Raw genomic sequence first — 9,198 nt, forward strand, 5'->3', positions numbered from 1 at the left:
AGGGGTGCTCATTTTTTAAGGCATCTAAAACTTGCTTGTTGACTTCCTCCTTAACCTAAAAGCCTTCTGTGAAATGTGGGAAGAGAAATTTCCTCACACGAGAAGCTGGAGCCCTGTTCAGTTGTCCACAAACAGGTCTTTAGAAATGACCAAGAATACCTCAGAGGTGACATATATAACTGAGGATCTAGGGAAGACCCATGTGATTCTGGAGTAGCAGCTGGAGGCCAGCTAGAGTACCTTATGGCATTCCAAATTGCATTAGACATCTGTATGTGGGCATCTGAACTGAGGCTTGAGGCGTGCAAGCTAGTCATCTCAGGCCAGCTTTATAGTCACTGGAAGAAATGCACAGCTTCTCAGCAAAGTTCATGTGATCTATTTTAGATGTCTTCTTTAACGTAAGATAAGTTCCTCCCCGACTTAGAGCTGCTTAGTGGCACCAAGATCTTGATGATCCTCTGAAGTGCTAAGCATTAGACCAAGAAAACATGTAGACAGGTATTTCATTTTTAAGCTCATAATGATTTACATTAAGTTAAACAATTGCTCGAGGACATTTACTGGATCATGAATAGACTGAATGGCTTACAGGATTAAGCCTTCAACAAAAACTAAACCCAGGATTTCATCAAAGACAGGAAAGAAAAAAAAAAACAAAACTGGAAAGGACAGAAGGGCAGTGTTTAATTTCTTTGTCAAGTCCAAAAAAAGATGTAATCCATTTAGTGCTTTGCTAGGATTGACATTTGGTTTCATCTGACTTGAAATTCAGGCCAACCCTTTTGAGATACTAATGCTTACAGAATTTGATCTAAATATTGAGAAAGGTGACTCTACAGCCGTTAGCCAGGAGAATGTCATTTTGGGGTAGAAACATGTTTCTTTTCATGCTGAGAATTTTTGAAAGGTAGTCGGTCAAGGGAAATGCAATATGTTCTGATTTTGTGTGTCAGAAATTTTTGTAGTCTTAGGAGATTAATTTTTTTTTGTTCCACTGGAAATTTATAAAACTTAATTAATTAAAAATATGTATTCAGATAGAACAATGTAAAAGTAACAGGATGTGCTGGTTGCTGCTTAGTTGCTGTCTGGGGTTAAACCATGACACAGGAGCAATACTTTGTCTCTTCAGTTAAACAGCTGAATTTACTGGGAAGTTTTTTCAGTAGGTTTATTGCTAAAACTGAGACACAGGCTCCCTAATACATAACATAGACACTATTAAAGAGTAATTTATGCAGTAATTATACCTCCAGCTGTGACATAATCCTACTCTCTCCTACTTATCATACTTACTAGTATGATCAGCTAACCAAAGTAGTGTCATATGCATTCCTATTACAGCTTCCTAATTTAGAACTTCCATGTTGGCATCAGCCCATAAGAAGGAGCAATAGAAACAACAGAAGCAACCCACAACCATCCAAGTTGCCTTTCACATCTGGTCTGTCAGTATTTTGAAACTATGTCAAAATTAAAATGATTAAGTAGCATTATAAATATCACTCTCTTGAGATATATGTATATATTCTTCCACTTTAACACACTTTGGTCTGTTATGAAGTACTTCTGTCATTCTTTATCATCATTATGAGAAAAATAATGTTGTCATATACACAAACTTTATAAGCTTCTTTAGGGATTTTATCAAAAGGAAGTTGCTAATCTTTACCTGTGATTGCCTCTTACTGAAAGACTTCAAAAGACTTTTACATTTCTTTCTTTCTTTCTTTCTTTCTTTCTTTATTTTGATAAGATAAGTGATCCTGAAGCAGTTACAACCTCCTGGAAATTAAATAATTTTCTGTAACAATTTCAATTAAATGATAGTCAGTGACGGAAGGAGAATAATTTTTCTACAATTAATTTTCTCATGCTATGAAGTCATAGAATGTAGGTGGAATTATTTATTACATTTTATAGTATTGAAAACACAAACAAAAGCAGAAAACTCTCAAAAAAACTGTTTGGAGATTGTGTTCCCATAAATCTGTAGCATTTTGAAGGGGAAAGAGGATTCTTTTCATTAAGAAGTATTCCTGTATGTTCTTAGGCTGTGCAAATTTCTTCAATGAAATATAACTTAAAAAAATATATTTGTCTTCTCCTCCTACTTCCTCCTATTCTCTCCTCTTCTTTCAAGAATCTAAATGGATCCCTAAAGGTCTAAACAAAGAAAAATCACTGTATAAAATTTAAGGAACAGGACATGGAGATTTCTTTAGAAAAATCCATGGAAAAGTAATCAGTGAATGAAAAGGCTTGATATACAAAAAAGCGATAGGTTAGTAGGTGCTTCAAGGATGTCGTTCTGTGGCGTTTATATACCTGTGGTACATAAATCCTGTACCTCCAGGATTTAACTCCAGGAATGAATACAAGTTACAAGGCTCAGAAAGCTTAATGAATGAAGAAACCAACATTAACTATTTGGTTTTGTCATCAGTGATAGTCTTTTGATCAAACCGATCTTCCTTTTTTTTCTTTTTTTTTCTGCTCATAGCTAAGCTTTGGTTTCGTTTATGTTGGTTGCAAAGAAAAGAACATTCATTTGCTTTCCTTTTTAAAGGTGATTCTCCTTTTTTCTTCAAGTAAATTTCAGAACAGAGGAGAAACACAGCAGGACATTTCAAGGGGGGAGTGGACTTAATTCTGTCTTTCAATCATTTCTTCCAGAGAAAAGCATTTGCCTTTCAAATCTGCGTGGTAGGTCTTAGCACTGAGATTTAGAGCCTTTTCCTTAGTGTCATCATAAGATCTACTTGTTTAGATAATATAGGATATGGGAATCAAATCTGCTCTGAGAGTCCAGTTACACTTGACCTTTTTATGTATATGTGAGGAGAGAGCAATTACCTTTGAAGCATTCTATTTGGACTTTATCATTACATTTCCTATTCTGATCTTGCTTTGAAGAAGTTACTAGTCTGATTACAGCCTTGTCTCAATTAAGCACTTGTTTATGGTGTTCATTTTAGAACTACTTTGTAAAATGTAACAAAAAGCCTTTTTTTTTTTTTTTTTTACTTTGTTTTTAATGTAAGGAAAATTAGTTTGGGCTAATAGCTTTTTTTTCTCTGTAACTTGAGTGTTTAATGTGTTTGCTGATTCCATTGCTTATCATGTTTTAATATTCCACTGGCTTAGTTGTGAGAGTTTACGTAAAGTGTTTTAGGCTACTGGTATGATTCCTGAGACCCTTTAAGGCTTGTGAAGAAAGGTAAACTTACTTGGCAATTGGAAATAAGCTTAGCAACTTTGATGGACTTGCTGGTCTGAATTAGGAAAACTTCACTGGAGGGTTTTCTTCAAGTGAAATTTTACTTTTCTTTTTAGGTGATGCATTTTTGTGCTTTTATTATAGAAACAAAAACAAAACAAAAAAGCTGGACCAAACCGGAAAGTCACTTCCAGGGTTTTACAACACGGTGAGTGGTGTATGTTTTATGCGGTAGAACAAGGCCGTTTGAAATCAAGGCACATTTCACCCGGACGACTGATCAGCAAGCGTGGTCTCACAATGACCCCTGCCGGCTGCACCAGCACTCCCTGCACAAGTGGCCAGCAAACACATGCTCCAGCATTGCAAACTCTTTGCACCCTTCGTGCAATTCATGCATATGTGTGAATGACACAGAGTTTGGGAAATGACACTGAGTTTGGGAAATGTTCGGTATTTATTTTTTGAGTTTAAACAGAAAGAAAGGATAGATACTAGATCCCATATTGATGTATTTGGTAACAGGTAAAATAAACCAATGTGACAAAGCACATTGATCACGAAGGCAAAGCATGTGACTCCATTCAACAAAACTTACAAAATAGTCTATGACTTTGGACAATGACTATCCAAAATTCTTTGGGACAGCAATTTACAGTGTTCTAAACTGTGGTGCATAATAATACACCCACCACCTAAATACAGAAGCAGAGAAATTCTATTCTTCTTATGCCATCCTCCTTATTCCTGCTTTCCAGGCCATCAAATCTGTTAACAAAACTTATTACTTCAATTCTAACAAAACTATTATAAATCAAAAAGTTATACTCTTTTCTTTATTCATAAACAGCTGTGAACATTCCCCTGAATCTGTTTCTGCCTGCTACTCTAGCTTTAATACTCAGCAAAATTACAGAAGGAGACAGGTGGGTTTTAATTAACTGATCCTGGAGATCTCATTTAGGGCTATGAGGAATCTCAAGTCACTTTCTTCAGTTAGAGGAAAATCTGAGCAAAGCCCACTACTGACCTTCAAAAAAGAAATGAAGGAGAAAATTACATCCCCACTAGCTTTTGCTAACTTTCTAGAAATTTTAAAAATTCATCCCATTTGAAGGGTTACATACCTTTCAGGAATGAATGTTCTATGGAAGACAAGAGGTTGAAATGGATCACTGGATCTTAAGCTGTTACTGAAAGGGCAACAACAGAAATGAAATAAGGAAAATGGGAAACATTAGAATAATTCTTATGAAAGCAGTGTTGTCATGATTTTTAAGGAAATTTTGCTTTTAGTTTTGTGAGTTTTTTCCAATTTTGCAATCTTCCCTGTCCTTAGAAGGACTTTTTTTCTTCTCTTCTCTTCTCTTCTCTTCTCTTCTCTTCTCTTCTCTTCTCTTCTCTTCTCTTCTCTTCTCTTCTCTTCTCTTCTCTTCTCTTCTCTTCTCTTCTCTTCTCTTCTCTTCTCTTCTCTTCTCTTCTCTTCTCTTCTCTTCTCTTCCCTTCTCTTCCCTTCTCTTCCCTTCTCTTCTTCCTTTTTTTAATATCCAAGGACTTTTTAAAGTGCTGAAATCTAAAACTATTAACTAGCAAACTTAAAAAAGAAAGCCAAATGGAAGTGGATATTGATTCACTTTTCCTCTAGTTCAAGTCATGAAATAAACTCTGTGTGTGTGTGCATTTAAGTGAAATCAAGTCCTGCATGAGTAGCTTGCTATTGCCATTATATCTACAGAATAGCTTGAACTTATCTGCCGGTACAATGGTTATCATTCGTTGGTAAACAGCACACAACTGACTATGGAGAGATAAGATAGCAACTGAATGAAGACACATTACTGGAATTCAGAAATATCAACTGACTACAACTTGAAGCCTTTTGAAAAAAGATAGGAAACAATGTGTCAGGATGAATTTCTGAAAGCAAGAAAAGCTTGATGCATGGTTTGCAAGAAAGCTGAGACTCAAGATTTTGGTCCTTCCTTTTGATACCTGCTTTTCAGAAAACATTGAGATTGATTATAAAGTTTTATTTGTTTTAACAGAAATGTCAATCATTTCAAAGCTAAGAACATTTTGAAGGACCTCTTCTGAGTTACGTAGTTTGCGATCGTGTTTTTGTTGACCTGTTACTAGAACCTCCAAGTATTTTAATTATTTATTTTATTTTACTTCTTTATAGCAGAAAACAAACAAAAAGTAGTCTTACAGATTTCGATCTCTTCTCTATATTAAAAAGAACTTTAGTAGCACTTGTATGGTTCATATTTGAGATTCAGGATCTCAGTTTTCATGTAGCAATTTTAAATTGCATCCTTTAAGGATTTCTATGAAGGCAGTCAGCCCATCTGTACAGATGAGGCAACTTCAGTCCCAATCTAACCACCACCTGAATAGCTAACATTGCCTGGAGTAAAAAAACATAACTAGGATTTCTTGGTTATAATCCACTAGCTAGGTTTTCCAACAAAGTTACAAGAGGATACATCCTAAATAATATAATCAAGAGATGTTAGTTAGTGAGAAAGGGCTTATACCACAAGCAGTTTCATGATACTGTTCAAAAATCTTATCGCATTTCTTTAGTAGTCAAGACCCTATGCCAATGAATAGTTTCCTTTTCCTTTTGAAGAAAGAATACAAAGTCAGTTCCTAATCTCTTTAGAGAATCCTTATTAATCAGTGTAATTTTCAAACATTAAGCTAAATTTTATATGATTTATTTTTAATCCCTTACAGCAGAGAATTCTCCTAGAATTCTGTGTCTAGAAATCAATAAGCACACCATATGTAGGCTCACAGTTTAAGCAGTGCATCATACTTGACTTACAATTTCAAGAAGGCTTTGTTTCTCATAGTTTGTGAAGGTTCAAGCATGGTTTCTGCTATCTCGCCATCTTTCACAAAATCATTAAGGGCCAACTAAAATTTGTTCTTAAGATGAGTACATGTGGTTGGATTTTAGATAAGTGATAGAGAGATTATGCAAGGGGTGTATTTTTATTGTATTTGGTGTATTACAGCTCTGCTGAGATTTTTTTGGCATGAAAGACATTCAGGGTGAAGGAAGGACAATCTCTGACTGGCAGGAACAAAGTCAACAGCCCCAAGACAAGTTTATTATCATCATGCAGAGTATCATAGTTTCAGAGCAGGATCCCACCAGGAGTTCCCAGACTCTTCAGTGAACAGATCACGTAATCAGTCTGTGCCTGGGGAATAACTGATGTTCTTCCATGAGCATGTACAGACAAAAGAATGGTAATGCAAGAATGTCTCTTTTGGGCATCTGAAATACGTGTCTGACTTTTTGACACAATCCCTTAGTGAGCTGCAGAGGAGAAAGAAGACTAACAGTTATTGGCTCTTGGCTGAGCTTTGCAAGCAGCTGCTTTCTTCTGTTCAACTGTAGCTGACTGTTTGCCAATACATGTGAAAGTATTTGTCAGCAAGAATTAAGCACAATGGTTTTCACGTTCACCTTGTGATAGGGTAAACACAGAAAGGATTTTGAGATTTTATTGATGTTGCATACAAGCTACCTCAGACTTGCAGCCACAGAGCTGGTTCTGATTAGATGGCTGCAGTGCAGAGTTCAGTTTTTTTTTTCAGATCTCAATTTGTCTGTTCTCAAGATCCAGTTAAGGTGGTCCGATCATAACATTTTAAATGTTTTAATTGTCCTACAGTGCCTCAAGGTTAATAACAGTATTAGCCTATTATGATGCTTTGCTTACTACTGGCACATTATGTACAAAATTCCTACTGAGAAAAATAGTTGGAGAAGAGGAAAAAAGTTTTGTTGAAACAAAGATGAAAACACACGAAAACACAGTTCATGCATTAATGTCAGGTCAATCAATATGGAAGAAACTTGGATCTATACAGTTCCATTAAATCACAGGAAAACTGGGGACAAACTGGTTTCCAGGAGTTAGAGAAGACAGCTAAGGAGTGTAATCTTACTTTCGGCATGTGTTTCGTTTTCTACTCAGTGTACTTCATTTTCTGTCTGTAAAGTGGTTGGAACCTATCACTAAAGTGGGTGGAAACTACCTTATTGCCAGACTTTCTTTAGGAAAGATGGAGAGATTGTCTAACGTACAGATATGATTCCAACTGTAGATGGACTGCTTCAGTCAGAATTTACTCCCTTATTGCCTGTTATTCCAGGCCTTTGCTTGCCTAGAATACTTCCATCTCCACATCACTGAGCCTCAGCTCCTTTGTTTAGCACAATGAAAAGGTTCCTCTATATCTCTTTCAACTTGTGTGAGGTAGTAATGAAAATTTACAATGATGCAGGCTCAGACGCAGTCATTTTGTACTCACACATTGCTCAAACCCATTATCTGGAAAGCCGTAATGGGAATCATAGAGAATGGAAATTTTATTTGTCTTTAAATTTTTAGGCAACTGCATTAGTATCAGAAACACAGTAATTTACATAAGCATAATTTATCTAGCCTTGGAACAATTACAAACTGCACTAGTGTGGTTATGTCTACATCAGCAAATAATTCAGCCAAATTAAGATCGTTAAAGTCAAACTGCTAGTGCTGAGGACCTGACATGCACAGTATATATGTATTTCAAGTGAGTTAATTCTAACTGGCTCCAGAATGGTCTTCTGAGCTGAGTGCCCATTAGTAGCTGGCACTACTTGTAACTTTAGGAAGGAATGCAGTTCAAACACTGAAGACCACCCCACAAGGTGTACAAAAGCATGGTTAGTGGGAATGACTGCAGATTTGCCTCAGAAGTGCACTCCTGAGCCAAACTAAAATACTAGTATAGACTCATGTTATATTTATCACATCCTACACTGCAAAGGTGGGTAACTATTAATTGCTGGAACTAGGTGGAAACTCTTGGATGACCTCATTTAACTCATAAATTATATGACAACTTTACTCAATGTGACTACGTAAGATGTCTAAATCAGGCACAAATCTGAATCACCTAGCCATTAAGATAAACTTCTGTAGTCTTTATGTAAGCAAGGAAAATAAACAAGCTTCTGAAGGTCTTTATGGAGTTATCCTGTCAACCTAGCTAGGTTCTTGACTGTTAAGTAACTCTTATCTCTAATTATGCTTATTTGATACCCAAGTCAGTCAACAGTTTTACAATTGAGACTGTATTTTGTGATAATTGTAGTATAGTAAATAGCAAATGCATATTTTGCATCATCTAACCTTTTGGTTTAGTGTGTGGCTCACATGATTTAATTGACAAAGCCTTAAATATGAACTTGTCACATTTGTGAAAAATGTGAATATTTAACTCAAACGTATAGTTACAATTCCTGAATTTTGATTTGCTATATAGATAATGTGAATATGCAAGAGTGGATAGCAATATACAGCATATATCATTAGGTTATGGGAAACAGGAATTTATAAACAAAGATTTTAAACTTCTAACATCCAGAATTTGTATATTTAAATTTGACTCATCTTTAAACAAGAAAAACCAAAAGACTCAAATTAAAGCAAAATAGATGGGGAGTTTTCACTAGTATTTTAATGCCAATAGCTTTGTATTATTCTACTGAAGCACAGTTAAGAAAAAAGCATAAAAATTATAAATATCAAAATTAATTAATCATTGCTGCTTTTAAAGTAAAACTCATCTTACTTTTGGTAACCAGTTAGCATAGTAAACATTTCTGTCTGAAGACCTTTGTGACCATTTTTAAGGTTACTGCACAACTTCATGTGGGTCAGAAAATTAGTTCAGTGTGTTTATAATAAACACAGTGCTAAGTTGACAAGAATCTAAAAATATTTTATTTAATTATTATAAAATCTAATAATAGGTAATAAACTTATTTTAAATCAATTAATTCATATTTAGTTATTACTGGATTGACACAGGGACATTTTGAATAACTGGATTAAGTTCTAAGAAATTAATATTCTCATAAACTTTTGTAATTTCCTTAGAGATATGTTTGTTGAGCTTTCTCTTGA

The sequence above is a fragment of the Ciconia boyciana genome, chromosome 1 (assembly GCF_034638445.1).
Source record: "Ciconia boyciana chromosome 1, ASM3463844v1, whole genome shotgun sequence".
In the NCBI taxonomy this organism is placed as follows: Eukaryota; Metazoa; Chordata; class Aves; order Ciconiiformes; family Ciconiidae; genus Ciconia; species Ciconia boyciana.